This window comes from Callithrix jacchus, chromosome 10, assembly GCF_049354715.1.
Source record: "Callithrix jacchus isolate 240 chromosome 10, calJac240_pri, whole genome shotgun sequence".
NCBI lineage: Eukaryota > Metazoa > Chordata > Mammalia > Primates > Cebidae > Callithrix > Callithrix jacchus.
In genome coordinates, this window is record NC_133511.1 from 44254221 (window position 1) to 44270120 (window position 15900).

Consider the following 15900-nt stretch of genomic DNA (forward strand, 5'->3'; position numbering starts at 1 on the left):
CTTAGATTTTTAAAACCAAAATGCCAATCTGCATGCAATAATATCAATGGAGAGCTTCTGTTTGTTTATGTAAATAGCATTTTAAGTTATCTTTTACCAAATTTAAGTCATCTTTAGCTCCAGGATGTTCAAGAATATACAGATGCTTTCTAAATTACTTAACATTCTTTCAGCAAAAGGGAAGGAGGAAGGGGGGAGAAAGAGACAATAATATATAAAATACTGCATGCATACATAGAAGCTTCTTTTGGAGTTTTTTCAGCAAAAACAGGATAGAAGGATGAGAGAAAGGAGAATGGGAAGAAAACATATCTCCCATAGGCTTAGAAAAAGGAATGTACTGTTTAACATAACTAAAACTTCTGGGAGATACTGGGTTTAGGCATGGCTGTATACACATCTCAACAATGTCTTCAAGAATCAGTTCTTTTTATGTCTTTTTTTTTTTTTTTTTTTTTTTTTGAGGTGGAGTTTCTCTCTTGTTACCCAGGCTCGAGTGCAATGGCGCGATCTCGGCTCACCGCAACCTCCACCTCCTGGGTTCAGGCAATTCTCCTGCCTCAGCCTCCCGAGTAGCTGGGATTACAGGCACACGCCACCATGCCCAGCTAATTTTTTGTGTCTTTAGTAGAGACGGGGTTTCATCATGTTGACCAGGATGATCTCGATCTCTTGACCTCGTGATCCACCTGCCTTGGCCTCCCAAAGTGCTAGTTCTTTTTATGTCTCTTACCTTTGCTTCCCTGTGTCTTGGCTCCATCTTTGGGCATGTCCTTCTCTTATATTGGCAAAGTGATTGACAAGATTTAACATCCTCATAACTCCAAGTTCAGCATAAACAGAGGTGAATGTTTTCCTTCCAAAAGACCTAACTGTGTGTCTCACAGACTTTAATTAGGGTGTGTACCCATCCCTCAACAATCACTCTGGCTAAGGAGGTACAGTGTTCTGATTGGCCAGGCCTGAATTAAATGCCTATCCCTGTAGGCACAGGTAGTGTTAATACCACCCAAACTGAATGCACTGAGGGTAAGAAAGGGGTAATTTCTCAAAGGAAAATCAGGTTGTTGTTATTGTCAGGGAAAAAAATAAATAAATAGAGAGATAGATGTTAAAAAAAAAACTCACAAATGCTTACTACCTTTTTCTGGCTGCCCTATTTTCATACACACTGTATTCCCCATATCTTAAATTACAAAATCTCACTAATAATCCAAACATACTCACCTTCTTCCTGGAGAGACAATCTAAATCTCATCTGTTTACTGCCTTCACCTCCTAGACCAGCACACCTATATGAGGTAAACTGTTTCGCCAAGTAAAGAAGGACCAGCAACCTAAGCCCAAAAGATGTTTATTCACCTCCAATAAATACAATAAACATTCAGTGTGGAAAGAGAACAGGATAATGCTAATGATAAGTTCTACTTGGAAGAGAAACTAACATATATAGGTAACATCTTAAGAGTAAAAACTATATTACCTTGAGCTTTCAAATCAACAGGTTGGGGGAGAAGAGACAAAACCTTTCTTCTTTCCTCAGGATGCATGCCAGTTGCATTTTACATCGAGAATAATTGTCTCTTTCCTCAGAGATTATATTAGGTGCTTGAAAGGGGCCTAAAGAATCAGACTTCTCTTGGGTACCAGTCATATTTCCTGCTACCATCCCGATCTCTCTGACTTAGTATGCAATAGCGTTGGCTTAGGATTGAGAATTCAGTATTCTTTAAAAAGTCTCAACTGATTTATAATTAGAGAAACAAAAACCAGTTCAAATATTTCATGTGTCAGAGAGATTTTATTGCAAGGAATTGGTTATACAGGTGATGGACAGCAAAGATGCCGAATAGAGAATGGTGAGACTGTTCAGAAATGATCAAGAGGACAGCTTCTAGGATGAAAGGGCAAAAAGACAAGGAGCCAGGATCAATCACTAAGCATATGCTGCAACATTGGCTGGCCTGTCTGGTAGGAGCCAACGCATTGAGAAGTTTCAGCTGTTAATGAAAATATCACTTATGACAGACAGGGAGGGGAAGGAATACAATCCCCACCCTCATGTATCTTCTTCCACTCTCCAGCAAATGTGTGTCATTTGCTGAACTCAGCTGGAACATAGTCTGAAAGGAGGGCATTATGGATCAGAACAGAAAAAGGGAAAGGAATACGTCTGCCAGTACACTGTCCCAGGTCTGATATAACAGGCCTGCAGCTTTCTCAGGAAAGCCTGATTTTCCTCCTTCTCTGTTTTCAAATACATTAAATTAATTTAAACTTGTCCATTTATTATAGAGCAGTATCAATTAGGGAACTGTTCATCTGCAAGTATTTGAAACCCCAACTGATGGTGGTATAAACAGAGAAGTGTTTTTAAAGTATTTCATTGACTCGAAGAACACGTTTTTCATATTTTCTTATTTGTAAAATTAGGTAATCATTTACCATTTATGTGAAGAGAAAATACTATATTATTGTATATTAGGCAGCATTTTCTTAGTGGTATATAGAATAATGATGTGTCCTACAATCAGTGGCATCTTAGATGTGATGAAATGCAGTTTTTGTCTTGTGGAACAAGGGATTTGCGTGGGCAGCCCTGACCAGGAACAGGGGTCAAACAATGCTATAGGGTGCTATTTTCACCTTTCATCTCTGCCATGGTGGTACATAAAAGCCTTCTTCCTTTTTGTCACCTGATAGTGACAAGATGGTTACCTCAGCCTCCTGTATATGTTCCAAGCTAGAAAAATGGAAAGGAAAAATATATGAAGGGCAAAAATGTCTATAGCAAATCTTCAGGTCTTCATTTGGGAAAGATCACCCAAGCCAGAGACTTACAACTATACCTCATTAGCTACCACTATGTTTTATGATATTTCAGATCTTCAAGAGAGGCTAGGTGTCAGTATTTAAAATATAGCCTCTATAGGAGAGGATATATAGTAGAGCAGTGGTTAGAAATGACAGTAAGTAAGAGTATAAAGATATGAGTAAGAAATATATAAATTTAAAATGCTGATTATCTTTGAATATATGGATTATAAGAAATGTGATTAGGCAATTGTACACAGAGAACTTATTTATAATTGCGCTATGTTATTTTCTAAGCTATATAGAGATTACATGGTTGTTATATTGTTTATTTTAAATGTCTTTTTATACCTGAAATAGATCAGTAGAAATGGGAAAAGCTCAGTTATTTGGAATGATCACTAATGGTATTCTACTGTAAATAAATGAGTGAATACAATTTGATTTACATTTATGGCAGGATGCAGATGAAATACACTGAAAGTCCCAATACTATGTTTAAAAATAAAATGGGAATTTCCAAACTTACTAAAAAGCTATGGAAATAAAGACTCTATGGTACTGGCATAAGTATAGACATACACATCCATGGAATGGACTCTCAATTCTGTTCCGTGGATCTATATGTCTACTCTTCACATTTATGGTCACTTGATTTTTGACAGTGTACCAAGACAATTGGTAGGGTGGGGAGAGGACAGTCTTTTCAAAAAGAGCTCTGAGACAGCTGCATATCCATATGCAGAAGAATGAAGATGGACCCCTACCTCACACTACATACAAAAGCTAACTCAAAATGGTTCATAGATCTAAATTTAGAACTAATAAAGCTCTTGGAAGAAAACAGGTATAAATCTTCATGACAATTAGGCAATGGTTTTTTAGTTATGACACCAAAAACATAAGCAACAAAAGAAAAAATAGATAATTTGGGCATCATCAAAATTCAAAATTTTTGTTCTTCAAAACCACCATCAAGAAAATGGAAAAATGGCCATAGAATGGGAGAAATTATTTACAAATTATACATCTGATAAGAGGCATCTAAAATAGTTTTAAAACTCTTACAATTTTACAAAAAGACAATCCAGTTTAAAAACAGGCTAAGCATTTGCATGGGCTTTTTACCAAAGAAGATATACAAGCGGCCAATAGGCACATGAAAAGATGCTCCATATCATAATGATTCATTAAGGAAATGCAAATTAAACCCACAATGAGGTAGTATTTATACTTCACGCCTAACTAGGATGGCTACAATAAAAAAGACAGACAACAAGTGTTTGCAAAGATGTGCAGATATTGGAAGCCCCATATACTGCTAGTGAGAATGTAAAATGATCCAGCCACTTGGAAAAAGATCTAGAAGTTCCTCAAAAGGTTAAACAGGCCAAGGACAATGGTTTATGCCTGTAATCCCAGCACTTTTGGAGTCCGAGGTAGACAGATTGCTTCAGCTCACGAGTTCGAGGCCAGCCTGGGCAACATGGTAAAACTTCTTTCTCAACTTTGTTTAAACTAAGTCAACACACAAAAGCAATTTTTATATGCCACCAACTATTAAAAAGCGTAACTTGAAAATCATATTCACAGTAACATCAAAATCTAAGATATGTGTGAATATATATGCATATGTTTTGAGCTTTACAGGCATAAAATTATCAAATTCTGATAAAGAACATTTTTCAAGACCAAATAGAGTGAACATAATGTGAGGTTTGAGTGGATCAGAAGAGTGCAGGGGATTGCAGTACCAGATCCTTTTTAGCCTAAAAAGACTCCAGCCATATTGCCTCAATCTATCCTAGACAGCTGCTGTCAAGATGATTGCCCCCTATGTACTTATTGACAATTGGCTGAGGGCATCGTCTTTAAAATACTTGGGACAAGCCTTAAGTAGAAGAGAGTTGCTGCCCCAAGAGGGGCTTTCAGCCAATTTAGGATGGCAGATAAATAACCCATATCCCCTTCTCCTTTAGTGGATAAGTCTGACGTGTGTTTCACACCATCTTTCAGAGTTCCCAACGAGAATGAGCCCATTTGCTCATTATGGTATCTGCTTATAAATACTTGCTTTATTGGCTCTTCTTTCCAGGTCTCACTTCTTACTCCTTTACAGTGCTTCCAGGTATCAGCTCCCAGATAAGCTCCCCACCTGCAAATCTTTGTCTTAGTATCTACTTTGGGGGCAGTTAAACTAAAACAAAATCTAAATGTTCATCAATAGTAGAAGAGGTAAATTGAGGTATTGTCATAAAATGGAATGTAAGGCTACAAGGAAAGGGAATGAGCTAAACACATAAACATGGTGTTGAATGAAAGAAGCAAGTCATACACAAAAAACCCTACACCTTGATTCTATTTATAAAAATTATTTTAAAAGTCCAAACTAAACAAAATGTTATTTAATAATACATACTGCAAACCAAAAATAAAATTCTAAGCTCCCCAACCAACTGAATGGACCCCTTTTTGGCCAAGGGGATCCCAGAGAAACCTGACAAACAAGTTTGTCAGGCCATGGTGGGAAGAAGGAGTCAGACGTGTCATTACACAGTCCTCCCTTTAAAGTTGAGACACATCTGACCAGCATTACCATTAAAACAGAAATCTTAAGAATGATGAAACAGACTCTTTGTAGCAGTAAGATACCAGTTCCAGCCTGACTCTGGTATAGCATCACATGACAAATAGCGGCCTTGAGGGAAGTCAAAGTACTTAACCTGCAAGTTTATATTTCTTTGACCTATATTGAAATAGCCCTGCAAAGCTGTCTCTTGTGGGGGAAATGCACATTCTATGGAGAACCTCCTTCTCTTGCTAGGTCTTTTCTGCAGATTATAACACCATTTATGGTCCAATAAGAGACATTTTTTCTGAAGCCGCCTACCTGAAGCCGCCATCTCCATGAAAAGAACCTTGGCTTCCACAACCTCTCCTTTTATCTTAACTCAATATTTATTTATGCTGACTTCAACTCTTTGGGCAGAGCTTAACTCTTTCAACCAATTGCTAATTAGGAAATCTTTGAATCCACCTATGACTTGGAAGTTCCTCTGCCACCGAACTCCCCCACTGCTTTGAGATATCCCACTTTTCCAGGCTGAACCAAGGTATACCTTCCATGCATTGATTTATGTCGTTGCCTGTAACTTCTATCTCCCTAAAACGTATAAAATCCCAAGCTGCAACCGAAGCACATTGGGCACATATTGTCAGGAAGGACCTCTTGAGGCTGTGTCATGGGTCATAGTCCTTAACCTTGGCAAAATAAACCTCTAAATTGATTGAGACCTGTCTCGAATACTTTTTGGTTTATGATACAGCATGGCAAGACCCAAAAGAAAAGCAAGAGACTGATTCTCATAAAAGCCAGCCTAATGGTTGCCTCTGGGGAACAAAGAGAGCTTTTAAGGTATTGGTAGTTGGTAGTGTTCTGTTTCTTAACCTGGTTGTTATGTATGCAAATGTTTGTTATCTTCTTATTCCTTAATTCATTCATATACTTCTTGGCAGTTTTTATGGTTTTCTTTAAACACAAGTAAAACATGCATACAACCGGTCTATTCATTTTCTTTGCTGTGCAGCTTGGCATTGGGATTGGTGATTCTGATGATGAGCTAGGATACTCTTTCCATGATGGCCATGTGGTTCTTCTTTGAGAAAACACTGTGAGCAATCTCAGCCAGTAAGATTTTTTGTACATCAGCAGCACATCCAGCTCCTTGATGTTAGATACCAATAACTTCCAGAAGCCACTGGGAAGCATGTGCTTTGTCTTCTTGTTGCTCCCAGAACCAGTGTTGGGCATCAACTTCTAGCCCTTGAATCTTCTACATACACTGTTGTTAATACCTCTGGGTTTCCACCGGTTGCAGACATAGTAATCTGTCCTGGATGAACTTCTTGGTCTTCTTTATTCCAATCTTGGGCTTCACAAGGGGTCGGAGTGTGGCCATGATGCTGTATAGGAGATGGCTGCCACTTTCATAGGCAGCATCACAGAAGAGACTTTATTTATATTTTGTGTATTTAATATGTTTCACAATAAACAATATTTAAATCCTGTCAAATTAAGTATGTGAAAAACAGAAGGAGTATTGCAATTGATCAGCCAATATATCATTAAGTATGAGGATTTTGCACTCAAATTGCTTTGCAAGTGTCTTTAAGTTTTCATTCCATTTTAATGAACCAGAAATTGAACTCAGAAAATGCATTATGTATGTGATTCATGCAAGAAAGACTTCAGAGAATAAAACCATACCAAAAAGAAAGGCCTTGGCCCTAACATCAAAAGATTTGTGAATGCTGGCACATTATAAAATTTACATTAAAAATAAATTTTAAAATTATGTTTCAAGTGAAAAAATATAATTTATATATATGTATGTATGTGTATATTTTATATACACATACATACATAATTCTGTTTAGCCCAATTTTATTTTTCTTTCTTAAATTAACTAACCAGTGACCAGTTCTATTCACATCATGTAAAAGGACATCTACTCTACTAAATGGTAAGGAAATAAAGATTGTGTAGGGCTTTGTTTGGAAACTAATGGGAAGTGAAGATAGACTGGCAAAGAGGTTGTATACGTTTAAAAAATAAACTTGATTTTTAACATTTACTTTTGAAAAACATGAAACTTAAATTTTAAGAAAGATTATCTTCCATATGAATGAATAGAACATTAAGTAATCTTCAAAGTAGGTTTTACTCATTACTCATTCATATACTAGCCTAAAAGCAACATGTCACTTTTCAAAGCACTAACAAAAAAGTATGTATGAATAGTGAGAGAGATACAGAGAAAGATCACCCCCATTTATGTATGTGTGTCTCCATTTGTATAATCCTGCCTTTCAATACTTACTGGAAAAATAGAAGATTATTCTACATCTGGTCTTTTAGTTAAAGTTAGCAAGGCATTTTTGTTAATGTTTGGAGTGATCAAAAGGTTTGAAAGATGTCTTAATCCTGCTCTGAGTGTGCTAAAGTAGATGTCTTTTTTCATTTCACAAAATCAAATGAGAGTGGTGTTATGAGGATTAGATTTTGACAATTCAACCCAAACGACAACTTTATTATGGAAAAATATTCTGTGTCCTTTCTTTAATCCAGAAAGTATATTCATAGAGAGAGCACTATAACTACACTAAAATAGAGTTGTAAATATTAAAATTAAAGGTTATAAGAAAAAACACAGCTGTTAAAGGGCAGTGACTGAGTGAATTCATTTGAGTGTTACATGTCTATGATGATGTAGATTATTCAAGATTTTTTCCAAAGCTCATTTCAAAGATTCTCACTTTAGCATTTCAAAGGTAGTAGATAATATTTGGAAAAAAAAGTTTCACTTTTCTTTTAAACTAATAATAATAGGTTTTGAAAGCAAAATATGCAAAGGCTTATGAAATAATGTATAACACGGAGTTCTGAATGTCAATTGTGTGCACATATGTCTCAGCTCGGGCATAAAATATTGGCATGTTTCATAGCAGTTTTTCTTTCCTGAAGAAGTTATTTGCACTTGTGCAATGACATGAGCTCTTCATGTCATATAGAGAAAAACTGAAAATCTGGAAAAAAAAAAAGATAAAGATTTGGATCTCCAAATTTAACTGACCCTAGAAGTCAGTTATTCAATAAATAAGACATTGCATATGTCTATTTATTTTCTTTTATTTTAGACTCAAAACATATTAAAGCATATTTTACCTCAAAGAAGCATGTTCAAACTACTTTAAATTTTGAAGGTAAAAAAATATAGTGCTCCATTCATAGAGTCCAGAATTTAAAAAGAAAGTTCAGTTAGCTCTGTCGTTTTTCCAGATATGATGCTTCTCTTCCCATTTCAATATGTCAGACTACTTTTCGAATTCTATTATTCCTTTAGTAACACAATTGAATTCAGACATTGCAGAGACTTGACTAGAGAGTTAGATTTTCTCTCTGTACAGTTCTTTCTCTTGAAACTGTTTCTCAAAGTGCATTTCATGAAATGTTAGTTCTGGGCTTTGCAACATACACTCAAAGAGATTCCATTGTCAAGTTAGTATAGAAGGTACTAGAGGTCATTCTTAGAGAAATATAAAAGATATAGGTGTTTTGAGAGTTTTCTCTAGCAAGCAAAACTGTTTAACTTATTTAGAAACTGGAATTTTCTAAGTTTATACGGCCTTTATCACATAACCCTAATTGATATCCTGTGGTATAATTAGGCAAATGCTGTTCTATGTAGTTTACCCCAAGAGTATATTCTGGCTGACCTTTAAATAATGTTAATTTCTATAAAATGCAAACACTGATATATTTGTATTCACAGTAAAAAAAAATACTTTTTACATAATAGTTTAAAAAACAACATTTTACTGATTTGTCTTCAAGCTCAACCCCACTCTTTCGAGAGATTACTTTTGTTTGTTTGCTTTGCCTGAGTAAAGGGACACAGAGACTGCACAAGTGTGAGGAGCACTTCCTCACATCGACATGGGATATCTTTCCGGTAAAAATGATATCAAGAAACTAAAGTTTTAACACAAGGGCCAAGAGTGGGGAAACACCTCACTTGCTGTGTTCGCGGAAAGAGTTTGGATCTGCATGAATTGATAGCTATAGTTTAAATGACAGCATTCGAGCCTTAAGGCATAAAACAGGGTAAAGGAATACTTGTCTGTGTTCTAAGTGAATGTGGCTAAGGAGTCTTTGAGAGAACTTCAGAGGACAAAAGTAGGTGACATTTTCTAGACATTATATTTTACTTTTATTTTGAAACCTCTGATTATCTTTTTACACTATTTCCTCCTTTTAACCTGTATGGGTTATCACTTTTTTTTTTTTTTTTTTGAAACATAGTCTTACTATGTAGCCCAGGCTGGTCTCTAAGCCCTGGGCTCAAGTGATACTCCCATCTCAACCTCCGGAGTAGCTGGGACTACAGGCTTGCCAGCTCACCCAGCTCACAGGAGATACACTCCAAGAACCCCAGTGGCTGCCTGAAACTGTAGATAGAACCAAACTCTATATAAACTATGCACAGATTCCTTTTTCTTTCTTTACAATTTCACAGACAGAAGATTTGTTCTTACCATAGATCTTAGCAACCTCTGCATACAACTTTTTTCTTTCCTTATTCAATAAAAAATGTTCACCTTTTCACTTAAAGGAGGCACTTTATAGCTTCTCTTTGACATATCCAAATCACCAGCGTCACTACTCTTGTACTTTGTGGCCACTATTAAGTAAAATAAGGGTTAGTGAACACAAACACTGAGATACCGTGACACGTGATCTGGTAACCAAGACGGCTACTAAGTTACTAATGGGCAGGTAGCATAGACAACATGGCAAGGCTGAACAAAGGGATTATTCACCTCTTGGGCATTACTCAGAAGAGCAAACAAGTTAAAAGTCATGAGTTGTTTATCCCTAGAATTTTCCATTTAATATTTTTGAACTGAGATTAACCATGGGCAACTGAAACTGGAAAGCAAAACTGCAGATAAGGAGGAAACTTCTGTATATCCTTGGTTTTTAATGTTTCTCCGTTCATTCCATTTTATTTCTATATCTCATTTTATCATCTAATTTTATTTTCCTTAACTTCTCACACTTTACATTGTTTGATAAATGCTTTTTAAAATTATTATAGTTTGCATCATCTTTTTATTGATGAGTACATCATATTTATTTCTTACTTCTTTCTGCTCCAGAAATGTGTTAAATGCCAAGCAACTAATAATAACAGAGGAAAATGTGAGGATAGTCCACATCCCGGGTAATGGAAGCTGGATGGATTTTGTCTCTGGCTAGCTCTGTAAGGCCCTTCCATCTTTCCTTAAAAGACTCTAATTCCACCCTATTCCTTTTAGTGTTGAATTCTTTGAATCTGCAAACTGGATAATTATATTTACCTACAGAAAATCCATTTTAGCAGTGAAAAAAGTGCTATTTTTTAAGGTAAGGTGAAAATAAACATTCATTCATCTATTTAATAGATATTTATTCTTGTGAAGAAGTGAAATGAGAAGGTCTATGTTCAGGGGTCTCTCTACAACAACCATAACTTCAATAATTAATACTTAAAGTTTTCGCTGTATGATGAACACTATTAGAAGAATTTTCATGTCCTAACTTATTTCATATTTTAAAACTATGTGATAGATATTATCATCACTTGTGTACAGAAGTAGAACTTGAAGCAAAAAGAAATTAAATAACTTTCTCAGGATCATATAGCTAGTTAACACCTCAGGATTAATTTCAGTAAGTAAATTTAATGATTTTAAGCCTTCAGTTTAAATTAAGAAGGCACAATGTGTTCAAAACTAGACTTTTAAAATCCTCTTATCAATTGGTTTCCAGGTATCTATTTAACTCACCTTAGTTCAAAACAGTATTAAAAGAGGATCATTTACATACACAAATATTAGTCCTCCCACGTTTGTTACCCCCGATTTCTAAGTTTTATCCTGCCCTCCACAGCAGTTATACTAGTTTATCAAGGCATCCAGAGATGACAATTTAGGGAAACAAATATTCTTTATCAATAACTGGAGGAATTTCAGCCTGAAATTCCCATCTCATCATCTACTCTATTGAATCAGGCTTGAAAATATGTCAGCCTTACCTAAATCTTGTGCTTTTCTCACAGGCTCAAAATGGAGCCAGTCTAAGCCATATATTCATACTTTCTTCATTCTAGAAATCATCTTCATTATAATTGGCTACCAAAGATAGAAATGAGTGACCTAGAAAATTTTCCTTACTCATCATTTCTCTAGAGTTGTGGGATGGAAGATCAAAAGATTGTGAAGGCTCCAATGTAGTCCCATTTGCAATCCTCATATTCCTTGTTCCTGAAGCTCTACCACCTAATGAAGGATCCAATTTGTTCTTTTGAGGACTTCATGCTTTCCTAATCCCATCTTAGAGCCTTTTTATATGTTAGGGATGTTGCAAGGGTGTGAGCACATTATATAGGTTAAACTATGTGACCTACAAGTCGTCTTCACCAATTTCCATCTTTTCTCATGAGAACCAAGCCAAATTTAGGTTAAGATGGAATTTCTCAATTAAGATTTTTAGAATGGTAGTGTCTGTATCTTTTACTGAATTACTCACGTAAACAAGAAACCAAATTCTAATTCTGTCATAACTATTTGAACATCAGTGTACTAGAAAAGCAAAGAATTGGTGTACTGTTTACTGTGCTTCCAATGCCCTTCTCTGCCATTCTTCACCCAGATAACTTATGCATATTAATTTCATGTATCAGCTCCTCCAGGAAGCCTACTTCCACCCCTAAGTTTAGCTAATTATTCCTATCCAGTGCTCCCAAAGGATCCTGTACTTATTTAGGATTGTGTCCTCTGTTTTTACTTTTTAAATTATCACAAGAAACAGTCATGTAAAATATGAAGTAATTTTACATATTACTCTATCTTTTATGTAAAATTTCAGTGAGAAACTTTGTGTGTAATTCAGTGTTATGAAGAGCTATTTCGTCTGAACAACTCATGTGCTTCTTCCTTCCTGACAGTTAGAATAATATAACTGATTGTGTGTTTAATTTTATATATAGTTGCCAGAAAGCTCAGGGCCAAATTCTGAGATTCTGTTAACATTGGCATATTGGTCTAATCTTTGCTCTGGGTCTTTTATTCTTTTAATTTCATGTAGCTTTTGTTTGAGCCACCTTAAAACCTTTGTGGAAGAGAGAGTTTCAATAAATATTTACCGAAATATAGTGTAGATGAAGAGGGTAAGTAACTATCCAGCAAATTCCTTTATTCTAGAACAAACATGAGCTATTAAGTCAAAAATCTTTAATTAGTTTCTCTTGTTTAGTTTGGGTTTTTGTTTTTTAAGTAAATTGCATTAGTTTAGACTTGTTTGGATATTCTTAATGAATCTGCATTCAGTAAAGAATTGACTGATTACATCTTAAGCGATATTTCAAGGGTTTAATTAAACAAATTGCGCCATGTACGAGTCTGAAGAGCAACACTTCACAATCAATCCTTTCTCTGTTTTTCCCCCTCAATTTTCCTATTCAAGTTTACCTTACGTATATGTTGCTGGCCTAGGAAACACCTATGTGAAGTCTACATATTTTGAAACTGTAACCCTAAGATGTGAGAGATAAAAAAGAAGCATATTGTTGATGTTTCTTCTCTGCCATCAAATTACTGCTAAGCATGTCACTGTTTTTTAAGATTTCCTCTAACTTCATGTCTTATTTTTAAAAATCAGTATTTCATTTGCCATAAGACCTTTGGAATATAGGAATAGCATTAAGAACATAGCACTGTGATTCTAGAGTTCGGTCTTTGAAATTTAAACACAGAGATCAAAGCTCTGTATTCAGATAATACAAAAAAGTTTCTAGATTTTCCTCTTTGCATATAACCACACAGATGCTATATGGTGAACTAGTAGGGTATTATAAATCACAAATAATGTAAAAGCATTCCAAAGAAATGAATATACATTTTAGAACTAAACTTAGTCACATATTCGAGAACATATTCTTCAGAAAGTCAATCACTCACCCAAAACATACCATGAATACCATATTCCCTTGTGATTAGATGATGTTCTCATGAGCATTGTCAAATCAGATCAACAATTTTCTTGAGAACAGCATTGCTCACATCTATAATCCCAGCACTTTGAGAGTTTGAGTCAGGAGGTTTGCTTGAGCCTGGAGCTCAAGACCAGCCTGGGTAAAGTAGTAAGACCTCATCTTTATAAAAAATAAAAAGAATTTAGCCTAACATGGTGGTACATGCCTGTGGTCCCAGCTACTCGAGAGGCTGAGGTGGGAGGATTACTTGGGCTAGAAGGGTGAGGTTGCAGTGAGTCATAATCACACCATTACACTCCAGCCTGGGTGACAGAGTGAGACTCTGTCTCAAAAAAAATGTTTTTTTTTTTGTTTTCCTGAAAAGGCACCTATGAAACATATTTATTCATTCATTCATTCAAATATATATTTATTAAATATCTGCTTTGTGCCAAGCCCTCTTATAGATGCTTGAGATATATCAGTAGGCAAAGTCAGCCAAGATTCCTTTATGGAATCTTACATACTAGCTAAGAGCCACAGACAATGAACAACAGATAGCATAATTATGCGCATTATAGGACAAGAAACAGTTGATAAGTGATGTAAGAAACAATTAGAGAAGGATAAAGGAAATGAGTCCAGGGACATATATATAAATTTTAAAATAGAGTATTCAAGTTAGGCCTGAAGAAGGACACATTTGAGCAAAGATTTAAAGGAGGTGTGAGAGCATTAACTAGGAGAGAAAAGTTGTTAGCAAAGATACGTCAGACTCATCTGGCTATGACAAGGGAGAAAGAAGCAAAAAGAAGTTTCAAGTCATTTTGAACATGACTGAATTTTATCTTCAAGTCTGAATATTTCAAAGAGATTATAACCCTAGGTGAAGATGTGGGTTTTAGATTAGTTTTCAGCTCAAAACACAAACTTCAATTAAGTTCAAGGAGAGGTGGTTATCTCATTTGTTGTCATAACTTGGAGTAGAAATGCAGTAGATAGCTTTGAAAGTATAAGCAACTTTATGTATATATTTATCTTATGTACAACATATTTTATATATCATATATTATTTTACATTTATATTTATTTTCTATATATCACATAAGTGTGATGTACATTAGATACCCAACATTAGACACTGAACATAGGTACCAAAGCTCAACTGTTCATTCAACACTTTCCAGGTGATTCAATGGCAGTACATCAAGATGTATTCTCTTCCACAGCAAATCCATCCTTCCCTAGATGCTGGAAATCCTTTACTTACCTACCAGTGCTTGAAGCAGTATATCATGCTGTCATAAAAATACCATGAATATGAAAGTGATTTTAATGAATCAAAGAAGGAAGGCAACATGTCCACAGCTGTGTAGTTTAGAAGCAGTGATCAAACTGAGACAAATTCATTTACTCAATGCAAAAGTGACAGTTGCTAGATTCAATCACAGTCACAGAGATCATTGCCTGAAATGATTACATTAGCATACTCAAACACAAAGACAGCTTTTCTTTAAAAATTATTTCAAATAGCTCAGCCTGTTGATATTTTTAACCTATCTCCAAGGTCACCAGAAACAATCAGAGGCACTGGGGCCTTCAGTTACCACCACCATTTTAGCAATGCTCAATGCTCTGCTTTGCTTTGGTCTGACCTATGCTGTATGTCTCTTTTTTAAAATGAATTTCATGGAGAACTAGTATACATAGAGCATGTACAACTTACCAGGCACTATACTAGATGCTTTTATATGTATCATCTCACTATTTCTCACATTCCTGTATGTGTGTGTGTAGTTATATGCACATAATGTAGGAATATGGGGATGGGGAAGAAAGAATATTAGCTACATTTTACAGAAACTCAGAGAAGTTAAATGGCCTAAATTTACATGCTTGGGAACTATTAGAGCCGGAATTCTACTCAGCATTTCTAGTTCTGCTAAGCCATCTGCTACTCAACAGAGACCACAGTAATAACTTCTATTTGCATAGCATTTTACTGTTTGTAAAGTACATTCATATTTTATTTGATTATATTATAACCTTAAAGTAGTTCTAATTATCTTGGTTTTCCTCACAATTCTCAGTCTATGGTATTGTTATAAATCTTCAAACTCTGCAAAAAAGGCTGAAGCCAGATGCCTCTGTGTGTGTTTTTGAACTTTCATATAGCACACTTATGAGACAAACTAATTACATCTGCCTCTCATGAGGAAGAAAGAGGCTGCATTTTTAGTAAATACAAGAGTACGAAGTATGGCAAATTATTTAATGTCTCTAACAATGTCTCTTCAACTATAAAATAAGAATAATAATATATACCTACTTCTGTACCTCATAGGGTTGTTGTGAAGATAAAGTGTGGTATCATGTTTATAAAAGAGCTTGAAAATTGCTTATAATAATGCTTTGATCTAATGATTGTTATTAAAGATCATTTATAGGTACCTTTATAATGCATTTACTTCTTGACTTTCAATTTTAGTTTCATTGCTTTTCAATATACAAA